This window comes from Sus scrofa, chromosome 13 (assembly GCF_000003025.6).
Source record: "Sus scrofa isolate TJ Tabasco breed Duroc chromosome 13, Sscrofa11.1, whole genome shotgun sequence".
Lineage (NCBI taxonomy): Eukaryota > Metazoa > Chordata > Mammalia > Artiodactyla > Suidae > Sus > Sus scrofa.
Genome location: NC_010455.5, coordinates 1,608,371 through 1,626,142, shown reverse-complemented (window position 1 = coordinate 1,626,142; position 17,772 = coordinate 1,608,371). Strand labels below are relative to the sequence as shown.

At 43.2% G+C, this 17,772-nt stretch overlaps 1 long non-coding RNA gene across 1 annotated transcript; it reads left to right on the top strand.

Annotated features, from left to right (window-relative positions):
* LOC110256531 lies at nt 12,866-14,131 on the top strand. Its single transcript, XR_002338142.1, has 2 exons — nt 12,866-13,891; nt 13,998-14,131. It is a non-coding gene; the product is annotated as an uncharacterized LOC110256531 (long non-coding RNA).

Below are 17,772 nucleotides of genomic sequence, written 5' to 3'. Positions count from 1 at the left end.
AGTTTGCATCTTCGGAAAACAAGGGGAGAACACTCCTAACAAGGACAGAAGCAGAAGAAAAACGCAGATGGAAGTTAAGAGTTGAGCACCTGCTGTTGAGGGGGTTGAGAGTCAGGTTTTTTTTTTTTTTTTTTTTTTATAAGATATGCATGGTAGGAAGCCATCAAAAACACTTGGAGGAAAATTCTTGGGAGGGAGAAAACCTTGACACGCTCTTGGAAAACAGCTTGTTTATGAATTTACATCTCCATGAAGGAAGGGGACTCAAATGTGCTGTCATGTTGAGCTACTTTTACAATTCCACAGAACAGGAGCAATGACAGCACTCTGTTGCTCCATTTGCTGCTTCAACCTTCTATTCTTTTCGAGCTTGACAAGCCCAGAGTTTAAAAGATTGCTTTCATCATGGAGCATCTCAGAATCATAAGATGTCAGATACAGACAGGACCTCAGAGCCAGAGAAATCAAAAAGAGCCGAAAGGAATTCTGTAGCAATAAAAATTTTATAACTATAAACAAAGGCCTCTGAGGAGATAGAGTTAAATGTAAGTGTCTGAAAACTAATACTAAAGAAGGAAAGAGATTGTTTGCGATAGTTCAAGGAAATATCTCAATAAAATTGAATAAAGCAACTGTGAATTAGAATAAGAATTATATTTTAATGCTGGAGATAGTAATGGAGACTTTATTCATTTTGATTAAATTTTGTATGCCATGAAATAATCAAGAGCTCTTCTTTCATCCAAAAGACTCAAGCAGTTATACTCTTCTTTTTTTTGGCCACAGTGTACACAGCTTGATATGGGATCTGAGTTTCCAGACCAGGGATTGAACTCGGGCCACGGTGGGGAAAATGTCAAGTCCTAACCACTAGATCATCAGGGAACTCCTTCATACATTTATAAATAAATTCTGAGTAGACAGTGTTATTCAAAACTTTACAGAGATGTGGATCCTCACATTTAGGAAAGATGAAACAACTTAGGTAAAAGCAGGCATTGTTTTGGTCATAGTTCCTGAGCCCAGCACTATGCTAAGATCCTCAAGGGCCAATTTCCATCCTAAGGCAACCTGACCCCGTGTTATGGGCTGAATGTTCGTGTCCCCCCAAAATTCATATGTTGAAAGCCTAACCTCAGGATGGGGTCTCTAAGGAAGTAATTACGTTTCCATTAGGTCATTAGTGTCCCTTTAAGAAGAGACACCAGTGTACACTCAATTTCTGTCTTTCTGTCTTTGTGTACAGCGACCAAGAAAAGACCACATAAGGACATAGCGAGAAGATGGCTGTTGACAAACCAAGAAACCACATTTGCTGGCCCCTTGATCTTGGACTTCCCAGCCTACAAATTGTGAAAATAAACTTCTGTTGTTTAAGCCATCCAGTCTGTGCAATTTTGTTATAGCAGCGCAAGCTAAGATACTCACCAATCATATTCATTTTGTTTGGTTCGGTTTGGTGTTTTTTGACTGTGCCTACAGCATGCAGAAGTTCCCAGGCCAGGGGAAGAACTCTAGCCACAGGAGTGACCCAAGCCACAGGAGTGTCCCCAGCCACAGGAGTGATAATGCCAAATCCTTAACGGCCGGTCCACCAGGGGACTCCCAAATCATATATATTGTTATGTAGCATACTGCTTACAGTTATAAATTCATCAGTGATGATGGAGAATTACCATTTGTTGACTGTGTGCTAATTGTTTCCACAGATTTGTTTTATTTTTGATCTCTAAGTAAGAACTTTTTATGGCGTTGGCTTGATATGCTGAGAAATGGTAACATTAAGTATACATCTATAATGGAGCTTGGTTTGAGCCAAGAGTTAGGTTAAAGACCAGGTGTGCACAGGCAGGAAAGGGTCATTATTTGGAAGTACAGGGTCTATGTGTCTTGGGGATGGGGAGGTCTCTGACCACATATCTATTACTTCCACCACAGTAACCCAAACCTAAAATACCTCCGTAGTCACAGAGCTTTAAATGGAAAAGATGACAACATAAATGTTGATTGGTATGCTTTTCAGCTTAGTTCATTTTATAAGTACCAATATTGGGCAACTACAGTGCACCAGGCATTCTGCTTGGAGATAGAGGAGGATCCAAAATAGCTATGAAGGCATTGTATGATGATTAAGAGTTTGGGATTTGTAGTCAACTGGGTGGAATTGCAGTTAGTGACTTACATGCTATGTTCCCGAAGGCAAGCAACTTTACTTCTTTGAGCCTTATTCCTACTTCATAGGGTGCTTATGAGACAGTGCAAGCAAAACACGGTGTCTGAAGTGTATTAAGTCATTAACAAGCTGCTGTTAATAATGTCAAATATGAATATTTAATTACTAATTTTAAATTTTAACTTATTTGAGCCCTAGGAGCTTGCAGTCTCATTTGAAGCTAAACATTGACACACCCCTTTATAAAGGGAACATTGTTATAATAAAGGTTCAAGTAAAATACAGTGGGAAAAATATGTTTCTGGTAGGAGAAAGAATATATTGGTGAAAGTTTTAAAAAGATTGGAGTTCCTGTTATGGCTCAGGGCTTAGCGAACCCAACTAGCATCCATGAGGACACAGGTTTGATCCCTGACCTCGCTTAGTGGGTTAAGGATTGGGCATTGCAGTGAGCTGTGGTGTAGATCACAAACACGGCTCAGATCCCGTGTTGCTGTGGCTGTGTTGTAGGCAAGCAGCTACCACTCCTATTGGACCCCTAGCCTGGGAACCTCCATATGCTGCGGGTGCAGCCCTAAAAAGACCAAAAAAAAAAAAAAAGATGTTAATACCTAAATTATTAAGAAAATTTATTATTTTTCTTTTTGTCTTTTTAGGGCTGCACTCGCAGCATGTGGAGGTTCCCAGGCTAGGGGTCCAATAGGAGTGGTAGCTGCTTGCCTACAACACAGCCACAGCAACGCGGGATCTGAGCCGTGTTTGTGATCTACACCACAGCTCACTGCAATGCCCAATCCTTAACCTACTGACTGAGGCCGGGGATCAAGTCTGCATCCTCCTGGATGCTAGTCGGATTCATTTCCACTGAGCCACAATAGGAACTCCCAAGAAAATTTAATTTCTAAGCACTAGATTATATTCTAAGTACTTTATCAGTTTGCACCTGTGATAGTAATATAGAAATAGACAAATAGAGCATCTGAAAACAGATCCAAGTTGTTTGGGGCTGAATTGTGTCTTCCCACCCTCCCACAGCCCTGCCCAAATTCATATGTTAGAGTCCTAGTCCCCAGTCGCTTAGAAAGTGACTGTATGTGGAGATAAAGTCTTTGAAGTGGTAGTTAGGTTGCAGTGGGATCATTAGGGTATGTACTAATCCAATGCGACTGGTAACTTTACGAAAGAGGAAATTTTGACACAGATAGTTACAGAGGGAAGCCCATGTGAACACATGGGGTGAAGATGGGCACCTCCCAGCCAAAGAGAAAGGCTTCAAAAGAAACCAACCCTGCCAACATCTTCATCTCAAAACTTCCAGCCTGCAGAGCTATGAGAAAATACATTTCTGTTGTTTAACACACCCAGTCTGTGGTACTTTGTTATGGCAGCCCTAGCAAACTAACACACAATTACATACTAGAACTGAATACTATTGTTCCTCAGTATCTATAGGGAACTGTTTTCAGGCCCTGCAGATTCCAAACTACAGACGTCCAAGTCCTTTATATAAAATGGCATAGTTATCAACTATACTACAATAAAATCCATTTAAAATTTTTTTTTCTTTTTACAGGCACACCTGCGGCCTATGGAAGTTCCCAGACTAGGGGTCAAATTGCAGCTGAAGCTGCAAGCCTAAGCCACAGCCACAGCCACAGCAACTCCAAATCCAAGCTGCCTCTGAGACCTATGCTGCAGCTTACAGCAACACTAGATCCTTAACTTACTGAGGTCAGGTGTTGAAGCTGCATCCTCATGGAGACTGGTTGGGTTCTTAACCCACTGAACTACAATAACTCCAAATTTAAAAAAAAATTTAATGGCATGGTATTTGCACATAACCTACATAATCCTCCCACATACTTTAAATCATCTCTAGATTATTTACAATATAAATGGTATGTAAATAGTGAATATCAAATTCAAGTTTTGCTTTTTAGAACTTTCCAGAATTCCTTTTCTGACTCTTTTATATCCACAATTGGTTAAATCTGTAGATGCAAAGTGTGCCGATTTGGAGGGCTGACTGTACTACATCATTGTTATAAGAGACTGGGCATCCACAAATTTTGGTATCTTGTGGGGGTGGGAGGTCCTGGAATGAATCCCCCATAGATCCCAAGGGATGAATGTACAAAAATAAAATTTGAATGATATTAAATATCTAAATGCAAAAAGTAAAGCACATCAGAAATATACAGAAATATTTTTGTAACTTCAGGACTAGGAAAATCTTACTATGCAAGTCAGAAAACCCCAAAGCCAAATACATTGACAGGTTTGACATGCATTACAAGATAGAGGCAGGCCTGCAGTAGAGAGGATAACTCTGAGCCAGCTGCTAAAGGCTTTAATGAATGAAGAACCACCAGGGGAAGTTAAAGTTCTAAGCAACTGCCAGGCCTAGAGAACACGAGGACATCTTACGGCAGCACCAGCCGAGTGAGAACTTTCCATCCTACCTCCCCAACCCCTGCCTTTGCCCTAGGAGATCCAGAAATCTCAGTTAGCAAGCTAGGGGATGAGGAGCAATGCTAGATTGGGAAAGAGAGCAGGAGGACAACTTCCGAGCAAGTGATCAGAGCTTAGCAGGAGCTAGAGGGAGCGGAGAAGATGTACAGGTAAATCGGGCTGAAAACTTTTATTTTCTGAGACTACACAGTACCAAATTGAAAGTGTGCCTATGACTTAAAATTACTATAGGATTTTCCAGTTTTTTTTTTTTGGAGCAACTAAAAAAGCCATGATGGGTGCCCAAAAGTTCACTCCTATATAGAGGAAGTTGAGGGACACACACACACACACAAACACACACACATATACACACAGCACATTTAAAGGGGCAGTAGGCATCAAAAGTGATGCTTCTTTTTAATGTTACCCTATTTCCTGGGTTCAAAGAACTAGTTACACCAGACTGGACTCAGCTAATGAGAAAAGAGTCGGGGAAACCTATTCTATCTTTTTTTTTTTTTTTTTTTCTGTTTAGGTCTGCACCCACGGCATATGGAGTTTCCCAGGCTAGGGGGTGAATGAGAGCTGTAGCTGACAGCCTACACCACAGCCATAGCAATGCCGGATCTCAGACTGCATCTGCAACCTACACTACAGCTCACAGCAATGCCGGATCCTTAGCCCACTGAGTGAGTCCAGGGATGGAACTCAAATCCTCATGGATGCTATTCAGGTTCATTACCCCTGAGCCATGACGGGAACCCTCGGGTAACCTATTCTAGATGGCACATATTCTAGATATAGAATAGAACCCTTCAAGGAGTTGTTATTTTAACTGAGATCTAAACTGAGACCTAAAGGATGAAAAAGAGGTAGTCGCATACAGGAAGGCTTGATCTGTACCTCTGCGTCCTCTCAAATAACAGTCAATATATTAAAAAGATGAGGGGACCACAAACCCCCAAAACCAAATGAACAGGAAAGAAGAAAAATGCCAATCTTCTGCAAGGAAATTTCAGTCTCCTCCTTAATGGAGTTGGGAGGGATCTAATCCAAGTGCTTCTTAAAGCTTTTCAAATAACCTTCCTATTTTCACCCACACTTCCAGAGTTACTTGCTCTGCCAGTTTCTGAGCCTTTAGGGAATTTTGCAGGACACACTGGGTTTCTTCTCAGCTCTCTGTGCTGCTACCTCAGATCTCTGCTTGGCTGTTCTGCTAAGTCAGGGGCCACTTGTTCTCTTGGCTTCCAATTTTGTTGCTATCGGTCTCTGTTCTAGGTGTTAGGAATAAAATGCTGACGGATATGTGGATGTGTTTCACGTCCTCGTGGAGCTTACATTCCAGGGGAGGAGACAAAACAAGAAACAAATGGGAGCTCCCTTCTAGCACAGTGGGTAAAGGATCCAGTATTGTCACTGCAGTGGCTTGGGTTGCTGCTGAGGTGCAGGTTCTGTTCCTGGCCCAGGAACTTTCACATACTACAGGTGCAGTTGAAACAAACAAACAACCAACAACAAAAACACAAAACAAATAAATAGAAAAATAGCAAATTGTGAGAATGTTATGGAGGAAATATATGTAGCAGGACATTAAAATTAAGTTTCCACAGTTGCTGTTTTGACCCCTAGCCCCAGAACTTCCATATGCCACAGGTTTGGCCCTAAAAGGACAAAAAAAAAAAAAAATCGAAGTTTCTATAGAGGCTCTGAGATGCTGCTGATTTTGCATTCCAGAAAAGGTTTAGGGAATTACCTTTGTGGCTCAGCAGGTTACAAACCCAACTGGTAGCCATGAGGATGCAGGTTCAATCTCTGGCCTCACTCAGTGGGTTAAGGATCCAGCGTTGCCATGAGCTGTGGTGTAGGCTGGCAGCTGCAGTTCGGATTCCATATGCCGCAAGTGAGACACCCCCCAAAAAAGAGGTGCTGGACTATAGCTAATCCAAGTGAGATGCACATAACACCGGCATCACCCCAGAAAAGCACCTGTGCCCATACCAGATCTACCAAGTGATTTATGTGCACATGAAAGGTTGAGAAGCAATATACTGGAATCATATAAAAGGTTTCAAAGGCATGCAATTCCCATAGTGGTACAGCGGAAACGAATCCGACTAGGAACCATGAGGTTGTGGGTTCGATCCCTGGCCTCGTTCAGTGGGTTAGGGATCCGGGGTTGCCATGAGCTGCGGTGTAGGTTGCAGACGCAGCTCAGATCTGGCACTGCTTGGCTCTGGCGTAGGCCGGCAGCTACAGATCCGATTAGACCCCTAGCCTGGGAACCTCCATATGCCACAGGTGCAGCCTTAAAAAGACAAAAGAAACAAAAAAAAACCAAAAAGTTTCAAAGGCTGTAATCCAAACATGCTTTACACCCCTCTTAAGCCACACTGTGTTAAAGAAAAAGAGTTCCCTGGTGGCCCAGCGGGTTAAGAATCTGGCAAGTCATTCATCTTTAAATAAATGTCTATTGAGTAAAAGACACACTCACCTCCCTGGAGGTGAAGAGTTCCCAGTGAAGGAGCTGTAGATAAGAAAGGCATCATAGAGAGTTAAATGGTAGGATCAAGTTATGTGCCAGTACATTGGGATTGTGTAGGAGTTCTGTACTTGTTCCTAAGCAGTTGTCTCAAACTTTCATGTTCATATGTCACCTGAGGATCTTGCCAAAATGCAGATTCTGATTCAGGAGCTCTAGGGTGGGGTCTGAGATTCTGCTTTCCTGGGACTGGGTGATGTGACGTTAATGATGTTGGTCTATGGACCACAGGATTAGTAAACTTTTTTTTTTTTTTTTTTTTTGTCTTTTTGCCTTTCCTGGGGCTGCTCCCACAGCATATGGAGGTTCCTGGGCTAGGGGTCTAATTGGAGCTGTAGCCACCGGCCTATGCCAGAGCCATAGCAACGCGGGATCCAAGCCATCCAAGCCTACACTACAGCTCACAGCAACGCCAGATCCTTAACCCGCTGAGCGAGGCCAAGGATCGAACCTGCAACCTCATGGTTCCTAGTCAGATTCATTAACCACTGAGCCATGGTTGGAACTCCAGGAGTAGTAAACTTTTAAAGAACACCTAACAAGTCTTGCAAAAATAAATATATAATCCCATGTATCTCTGACCTTAATACCTAAGATTTCAGCAATAAAGACCAATTTACATTCTGGTCAAAATCACCCAAGTCATAGTTACCTATGTAGAGTCTGGGTTGCAACAATAGTAATGCTCTTTGATGATCCAACAGAGGAAAGACATACATCGTCTCCATGTGTAGGGTAACTGCCTTTGCATTTAAAAAATTTGAGGAGACTCGTGTGGAGGAGCAGGACTTTATAAACCTCACAGTGACAAGAAGTTTCTCTACCCAAAATTGCATGCACATTCTCTTTCTTTCATTTTGTGTGTGTGTGTGTGTCATTTTTGTCTTTTTAGGGCCGCACCCGCGGCATATAGATGTTCCCAGGCTAGGGGTCGAATCAAAGTTGTAGCTGCTGGCCTACAACCACAGTCACAGCAATGCTGGATCCCTAACTCACTGAGTGAGGCCAGGGATCGAACCCAAAACCTCATGGTCACTAGTCGGGTTCGTTAACCACTGAGCCATGACGGGAACTCCCCCACATTCTCTTTCTTTTAGAAACGTTGGCTGCCACCTTGATCAGACTTTCCCACCAAATTGGGTGTGCTACACCTCAGGCCTGAGCCTTTCCAACAGGTATTTGAGGATCATGAGGTAACTTGTTCTCTGGCTGCTTAGCTTTTTCCTAGGCAATGGAGTCAGAGAAATGGGAAATGGGGGTTAGATCACTTCTTTATCCCAAGAGCCATCACCTGCTGAGAGAGGCCTAGCCTAATCATACATCTGCTTTCAACTACACCCTTAATTTTCTAACCGCCAGGCATTAGAGGGGAACACACCAGGCTGTCCCACCCTCCCTCCAGCATTCTACTTAGGAAAACATGTCTTTTCCTTGTTTCCAAAACCATATTATTAGTTTTATACACAATTAGAGATAGCACAACAGCCAATTTGAAAGTTCATGAGGGTTCAACCATCCCTGCCTTTCCTCTTTCTTCTTCTGGGTTTGTGCTCAGTCCTCTCAGAAGGAGCAAAGCACAGCTGTCGAGGGGAAGCTGGAAGGAAACCATGTCCTGAGGAAAAGGTGACAGGGCTCCAGAGATTCGACCCCAACCCACCAGGAACAATAAACTTGCTGGGGATGTGCTATGTTTCTGTTAAAGGAATGGTTTTCAGCTAAGTCCTAAGAGGACCATCAGGTCTGATGAGAGAAGATGGGGTTAATGGAAGATCCACCCCGAATCAGGGTGGCACTGAAGACAAAGACTAGCCATTTCTGCTTGGGACATGTGTGAGGAGGATGCGATTTGGAGGTTCTTGGTGGGAGGGGCTTCCTGATCCAATATGAGACTCCTCCTTCCCCAGCTAGGAGGAAACACAATATGGGGGTGGAATAAGGAGGGATAGTTGGGTAGCATTGGCTGTGGCTTCTGGCCCGAGGCTTAGATAAAGTTGGTTTCTCTGAGAATACTGATAGTGCCCTCGTGACTTGCTAAAAGGAGCTGAGGGAGAGAGTTGGAGAGAAACCTGATACCAAGTCAAGATAGGACTGAAAAGACAGAAACTGGGAGAGGCCCACTTGGAACTTGCCATGTACAGAGGCTCCCCTGTGGAAGAGTGGCTTCAAGGAAAGTGATGGGTCCAGGGAAAACCACCACTGCCAGGGAAGTGCATTTTGAGATGCGGATCTGATAGGAGCTCTCAAAGTGTTCCAGCAAATAGGCATCCATCCTTCAAACTCCCTGTGGGGATCCCTCTGTGGCCATGTTTACCCGACAGTTCCCAAACCAATGGTTCTCAAGGTGAGGTCCCCGGACCAGCAGCATCGGCTTCACCAGGGAAGTTGTCAGAGACACAAAATCTCACTCCTCATCATAGACCTACTGTATTGCAAACTCGGAGGGTGGGATCAGCCACCTGGGCTTTAAGAAGCCCTCCAGGTGATGCTAATGCCTGTACAAGATTGTCTTAAATAATGCAGAAAAGAACTCTTTCCTTTTTTGGTGGAGGACAAATGTCCCATGGGTGCAGACTTATTGTTAAATTTGAAAAATTAATCATTGAAACCAGGAAGTAGAAGGCATAAAAGTTACGTAGCTCATGGAGCAACTAGAAACATCCATGAGGTTGAACTCTGGCTATAATAGGAACACAGGGGAGCTGGGGAGGGAAGGGATTTGAATGTGATTCTGGGAAAGTAAAAATGCACCATATCCAGCGATGAGATAATTACCCCCAACATGGTGGGGGCGCCGAGAGAAAATATCAGAGAGAATAGTGTAAGTGATTTAATTGCACAAAAAGGCAGAAGGTTGGTGTTGCGTGAACTTGTCCTGAGGAGCAATGGTAAATGCCTCCCTCTCCTGTCTCCTGATTTCATTTAAGGCTGTTCTTGGGAGAGCAGGAGGCTAGGCCAGTATCCACAAATGTAATGGGATGAGAGTGATTTCTCAGTGGGATTCATCATGAAAAATGGTTTCTGTTTTCTGGGCTAGCTGCTTTTCCATCATCTGAACTGCCTGCCCTTCACTTAATATCTGGGTTGGATTAATTCCCAGAAAATAGAACCATTTTCCTGATGGAAACTCTCACCACTGATGGGAAAGAAAAAGAGAAGAGGATTAATGGAGTTTCAGATTTGGTCCTGATGCAATTTGGAAACCTACCAACTTAAAGGTATCCTGGAGACTCATTTTCTGTTTTCCTTTGCTGTTTCTCACCCTAAATTTAGCACTTGGGTTCCTTTCATTCCTCTTTGCCTTTCCTCTTTAATAAATATGCATTGGCATGCATTCATGAAATACCTACTGTGTGCCATGCATAGTGCTGGATGGCTTCACAGACCCACGTTTTCATCCATCTTCTCCAACATTTGAAAAGGAGTGAACTATACAATCTCTCTCTTCACTCCCTTGTCACTATTTTATCTAGCTTTGGTTTTGCCTCTTTATATTGCTCTTCGAGTGAAGAGACTGAGATTCCCCATATTTTATTTGTGGAAAAGCGGGTAGTTCTTAGAAATCAAAGGGAGAACATGAATATCCTTTCCCTGTGGAACTGCAGCCTCCATCAGTGGCTTTCCTAGATTTGTGGTTTCTGCTGCTTATTTTTCTACTGAACAGAGGACCAGGGGTAGGAGGAATTGGTACAAATAACAGGTCATCCTTCCGCTCTTTATTGTGCTGCTTTGCAAGGGGTGGAATAAATCTCTTATGGCTTCAGGCAGCCATGCTGGGCTCTTCTGGTTCTTGCAGACACACACTGCAGCGGCCAGCACTCTGGCAAACTGCCTTTCACCAAGGCAGCTGAGTCATGGTGACAGTCCACCTGGTACCCCCTCTAGGGTGATGTGGAAAAGGGGGCCATGTTGTAAACAGAAAGGGACAGTGATGCTCACCTAGGAAACTCTGTGGGTACAAGCCCACATCATATTTGTGTTAAATACTGAGAGAAATGGACCACCGCAAGCTATGTCAAATAGAAACTGAGATTATAGTCGTTTTCCAAGTTTGCTAAGCAGCAAACATATACCCACGATGCAAACTCTACAAGATCACTAAAATCGCTTCATAAAGGAATCTTTGGAAGTAAATCAGGAGTATTAGCCTTATTAATAGAGAATCCAGGACAGGAAGTTTATATGATTTTTCATGAATTTCACCTGGCTTCTAGCCTAGTCACCTTGGTCTGTAAATTTCCATCATCATCATTTGCATTTCTCTTCAACAAGGCAAATGCACACCTTTCCTTCTTCAGGTTAATCCTTAGAGGTCTCCTCAGGAGTCACTTTCTGGAAGTGGGCTGAAAGGCTGTGCATTGTACTGATTGGGATCTGAGCCTCTGGTCAGCCTGTGTGGTTGGAATCCCTTTTCTGCTTTGTGGCTGTGTGACCTTGGCAAGTCGTTTTGCCTCTCTGAGCCTCAGTTGTCCCTTAGGGTGCTGTAGGATTACATAAAATAATACAAATAAAGAAGCTAGCACAGTGCCTGGCCCATAGGCCCAGAAAATATTAGACAAAATTTATATTTGTTACCAATTAAACACCCAAGGGAATTTTAGTTGCATTTGTTTCACCAATTTTTCTTTTTATGCTCAAAAATCTAGTCAGGACAGAGTTTTTGATCTATGGGTTTTGTCTTTTTTTTTTTTTTCCTCCCTCCTCATCTATTTTCATCGTTCTCCTCAACCCAGTAAAAGGTGATTGTGAAACAACCATTAAACAAGGTCTGCTTTATTCTGGTCTGTTGGGAAGAGGCTTTGATCACCAACTGTGCTGTAGGTGTGTGGCTCTGCCCGTGATAGGAGGCATCTCTGAAATTATAGATATTTTCAAGAAGGCAAGCAAAAGGACAGCTTGTGGCTTCCTGGAAGGTGTGTATCATGGCATCTCTGCTTGTTCCCAGTGCCCTGAGTGCCACCCTCTTTCCAGGACCAGGGTGTCCAGGTTTCTGAGCTCCTTGTGCTTCTGAGTCCTGAGCTGGAAGTGAGGACATAAGACATGAGCTTAGCATGCTGGTGGTTTGCAGTCATGGTGCTTCTCTGGGACATTTTAGCATCGGCCTCTTCAGCCAGCTGCAAGAGCTTGTCAGCTCGAATCAGCGTGCCTGGAGAGGTGGCAGGAGGACAGGGCCTACCCTGAGGAGCAGGCCGCATCAACTTTATGCAAAGGACTTCTTGGAATTGCCAGTCTGGGCCTAGTGAGACTGGAAGATCACCTTGCAAGTGGGCTGATGCCAGCCTGACAGATGGCTTAGGCTGCTCGCAGCACAGCCCCTGTTAGCCCATCAGCTGTGTTTCCTGAAGGCGAGTGGACCAGCCAGGAGTGTGAGGGGGGCTGTCCAGGGGGATGGCACAGGATGCAACTTGGGTTCCCCAAGCTCTGCCTGCCCCCTGTACCCCCAGCTTTCTGTGCTCTCTCTGAAGGGGAAAGATCAGCTCTCCCTTTCCACTTGAACGATTTTTGGCTGCTGTGTACCCTCACACAAGCGGGGCTGACAGCCCCTCACACAAGTGGCCAAATGTTCATCAAATGAACGAGCTACTGCAAAGTTAAAAAGGGTAATAAAATAGCAAAGCCCACCTGGGGACTTTGTTCAGAAACCCTGTGACTTCCATAGAGTATTAAGAAAATATTGAACTTTCAAATTTTGTGATTTCATGTCCTCTAAGACCATAGACCTCTTATCATGTTCTCTTTTTAAAGCATGAGTCGTTTTTATAATAGTTAGAAAATAAATGTGTAATATTTTTTCTTTCTTATCCTCAGAATAAAGCCTGGGGAAATTTAATGTTCCTGGAGTCAGCCTGTGGATTTGTGATAACGATTCTGGGAGAAAAGCCTTTTAACTCGGAATGGAATCTGTTTGCAGCTATTGTTCAATAAACATAAAGTATCTGGTTACTGGGCATGTTGCATAATGCATGATAATGTAAATCAAACGTTTTAAGTGCCGACATTGAACTCCAGGATAACAATGAAGAGTGAAGCAATTGGTTAATTTTTTTAGAAATCCCCTAAAACAATGCTGCCGAAGCCTGAATGATTCAACACTTTAGAGCTGATGCAGCTGAGGGTTGGTTGTCTGTGTGTGCTCTCGCTGATAAGAATTCTGGAAGGAAACAGGAAAAAACACATGTCTTGTCCTCTTTAAGAGCTAGAAAAGCTGTCAGAAAAATTAAGATTAAACCTCATGAGAGTCTGTGGGTGTGGAAAGTCACCAGCTAGCTAATATTAACATAGCTTGCAACAGAACACTGTTGCTAGAAATAGGACAGTCGCATCACTACCACTAAGCAATTTGCATTCGGTGGACCAGCCCTCCATTCCTCCTGGCTCCTGCTGCCCTCAGGGCATCGCATTTCTGGACGTTTTTAGACGCCTTTGGAACATAGCTGTCTGCTTTCAACGAGAACTCTACCCAAAAGAGGAAGCAGCGCAGAGGAGACGTCTGCTTTGTTTGCAGGAAAGTGGTCGAGCTACAAGCAATTCTCTAGGCGTCTGAGGAATTGTGCAGCTTCTAGATTTCATGCGGCTGCCGACAGGGAGGGGCAAATAAGGATCTTTGTGCTTTCCTCACCATGGATAATCTGATGCCTCAGTCGAGATCCTCTTATTTCAAAAAATATCCTCTCCACGCAATTAGAAAATATTTATCGATGCTGGGAAACCAAAAAGCCGAAGAACAGGTACCATTTTGTTTATGTTATCTTTAAAGGTTAACAGGGGTTCGCTTCTGGGTGTTGCTTTTACGTCACTTGGTGATTTAGTTTCTGCTCCTTTACCTGTTTGTAGGCACAAGTCAGTACTTGCTTTCAGCTGTTCAGACTTGGCAGAAGAGCAAGCAGGCGTTGTGGGGGATTTATTTGAACTTGGAACATTTGGATCCTGAGATTAAGCTCAAATTCTGTTAATAAAACCTTTCTTCTGAATTGCTAGACTAAACGACTCTATCAGAGTTATATTGTATGGATTCTTTGATAATTTTCCAGGGCCTTCAATACAAATTTTAAAACTATTAATATCTCAACAAAGAATAATATCAGGCCCTAGAATATGCTTGTCTTTTGTATGTATTTCTGGCTATGTTAACATATATCACCAAGACTTGCAAAACAAAAAAAGTATTTTGTAGATTGGATGATAGCCTTAAATAGATTACTAATGAGCTGTAAAGATCATTCAAAAGTAATCAATCTTTTTTTTTTTTTTTGAGGGAAAGGGATAGAGCACTGGTTTTCAGTCAATCAAAAGTTAGGATTTCTAGCAGTAGACTCTGGCATATGGGAATAGAAATATTAAAAAAAAAACTGCTAATATGTCCAATTGCATCTTTTTAAAACCATGCAGTCCTTTTATTGTTTTGAGATTGATATCATTCTATCCCTTTACAAATCTATGAGAAAGGATATCCAAAAACTGCTTTTCTAAATCGTACCAAATTGTAAGAAGAAAAAACTGTATCTGATCTATTTAAATCTGGTGGTTCATGTAAGAAAAATGATGGCAGTGGTAAAGGACAAGTGTGTAACCACACCCAAGACCCAAAGAGTCATAAATGTTTGCCCATCATGCTTGTAACTGGAACTGCAAAACTTCGTGGGAGACAGTAGCAGTGTCCTGTATTTTAATGAGATGCCCTACTTAATAAAACACTCCCAACACGTGAAAGCAAAGGTCAGCAGACAGAAAATCCTCTAATGACAGGTTTCCTAAAAAGTCAATGCATAATTTGGAAAATGAGAATTATTACTACTCTTTGAGGGGGAACTGCTCTTATATGGTGCTTTAGTGACTTGACAAGAGCTGGAAATTCAGACTGAGCTCAATAAGGGGACTCGGCTGGTCCAGATTATCTCTTATTTGGGTGAGGTGTTACCATTACAAGGTCATCTCCTGGTTCCCGAGTCTCGGCTTGTGCTTGCTTTTGAGTAGAAAGCCAGAGACCCAGGTGCTGGTGCTCTGAGCTGTTGTTGGTCACACTGGCTAAGTCCACACCCACAAGGCTTTTTCAGGCCTCATGGTGGTCTCAGGAATGGGAGAGTCTTGGGGAGGGAGAAGTTGAAAAGATGGGCTGGAACTGTGGGATGTGGATTAGGTGCTTTCTCCCCCCTTTTTCTCAGTATTGCAAATTTTCAGAGATATGGCTATATTTCTTTAAGTTTGTTATTTCTTTATTTAGTCTTTTTCGGGCCACACCCATGGCATATGGAGGTTCCCAGGCTAGGGGTTGAATCGGAGGTACAGCTGTTGGCCTACGCCATAGCCACAGCAATGCCAGATCCAAGCCGCGTCTGCAACCTACACCACAGCTCAAGGGAATGCTGGATCCTTAACCCACTGAGCAAGGCTAGGGATCGAACCTGCATCCTCATGGATACTAGCCAGATTTGTTTCCACTGAGCCACCATGGGAGCTCCAAGCTTATTTTTTAAATGTTACAAAATGCATTCAGAGGACTAGCAGAATTTAACATGGATCCTCTGGCTTGGACCCAAGTGTGTGGTCTCCTCCCCAGCTGACAACATTTTGAGATGACCTGGGAATAGCTATGAGCATTGTGCTGATTTCTCAACTGGTTAAGAAAAGTGACATATTCGGTTCCTTTCCGAAACCAATTAACAGCACTGTAGACATAATGTCTCACAGAATTTGAGAAATGAGGTCAGAGTCATTTGGGAAGCTTGCTGGAAAGCTAGAAAGGAGGTTAGTAATGTCTGCAGTTTTAGGACATGCATCCTGGCTGACTTTAACCCTTACATTCCTGTAGAATAGCTCCTCATTACAGAGGTGAGGGAAAGGAGACTTAGAGACTTAAGAGGCTTGCCCAAGGCCACTCAGCCAGAAAGTACTGAAGGGAGATTTGAACTCCCGTCTGCCTGGCATAAACTTGATCCATTGCCATGCCTAATCTCTCAACATTCTAGTGCAGCAACATAGCAAACTGCTAATCTTTCTCCTGGAGGGTATTTCTAACACTTCAGATATTCACATACCACTGTCATCCCTCTTACCATAAGTGTTTACCACCTGTGCGATTAATTCCTTAATATGTTTGCACTTACATTTGTTTAGAAGGATCATTTTATATTACTACTATAAATGGAAAAACCCTATCATTTACCACAAATAAAAGCAGGAATATAATCAAAACAAAATAATATTAAGCTCTAGCTAAATACTGTTACCTATGAAACCTCTGAGCCTAAAACCTGCTCTGTTTAAGAAGGAAGATTAGCTTTTGATCTCGATTTAGCATCCTAGTAGCCAAATGAGGAATTCCTCTGGGCAAGGATGGAAGATAATTAAAAGACAGACAACTTTCTTAATTCCAAGTAACTCACTGTTGTGTAGTGTTTGCAATGCTACCTAAAGTCTTCTCCTAGCTCACCTAGCACAACCACTGCTATTATGTTCATACTCCTGGAGAGTATTATCCCAGGCACACCATCTGCTTCTCCACCTCTAGTCTAGAATCCTGTCCACCTGGAGATCACTTTTACATCCTCTAAGACTCAGGTTAAATGGGCTCAGTAAAAAACAAACAAAAAAACACTTGCTCCTGTTCTGCTGAGAAGAGTGAAGCACAGTCCTTCTTTTTCCAAGACGCCCTGTCTGTTTCCACTTCTAATAGAGCCACTTACTCTATTGCATGTGGTAAACCATGTATCTACGTGTCATCCACCCACAAGACACTGGTACCTTGTTCTCTGTTCCCTCAGGCCCACCTCGGAGCCCAGCTTGGGCTGATGAAGCAGTGGCCCAAGCCACGGGCATGTTGCCTCCTTTCCTGCCTCTGCCCATCTCCTGACTGGGCCAGGAGGGTTCCCTTATGTCCAGTCTTGGTCACTGCAGTACTCGCACTGTCCACAGGTGCCTTCTTGGTTAAAGCCCCTCCTCAGTATGCTTCCCCTTTGCACATGGTGTCATGTAGACGTCAAGTTTTGGCGTGATGGTTGCTTTGTTTGTTCGTTTTTGTTTCTATCATTTCTATCACGATGTACCACTCAATGGGTGGGACAGGTTTTCAAAATCAATTTAGCAAACAAATATCTCAACCTTTGCATTCCTAGACTCTACTATAGCCCACATTTCCCAAAGCCAAGGCCCTAACAAGGTAGAAGATGAAGGCCATCAATTAGAGGAAGTGCTGAAGGTTGGGAAAATTTGGTGATGAAAGATTTGTAAATAGTATTATTCAAATGATGTTGTAGTGGTGGTGGTTGGGGTGGGGGATGACCCAGTTGGAGCCTAAGTGGGTTCTCAGATAAGTTTGGGCAGGTATCCTGAACACATACATAAGGATATATGATCATACACCCTTCTCTTTTGTTTTGTTGGGAGCAGTCAGGATCTGGCTCAGATGATGATGTCTGAGCTTGCTGCGAATGAATGGGACTTGCAGGCAATATTCTCTAGAGTACTGCAGTCCGAACCACCTGCTCTGTGACTCAAATGACTAAGCTGGACACTGTGTGGGGAATGGAGAACTTGTTCTACTTCTGGGCAGACTGGAGCTTGGCTTTAGCCCAGTGAGGCCCATGCAGAACTGACTGCCTTATTACCCAGG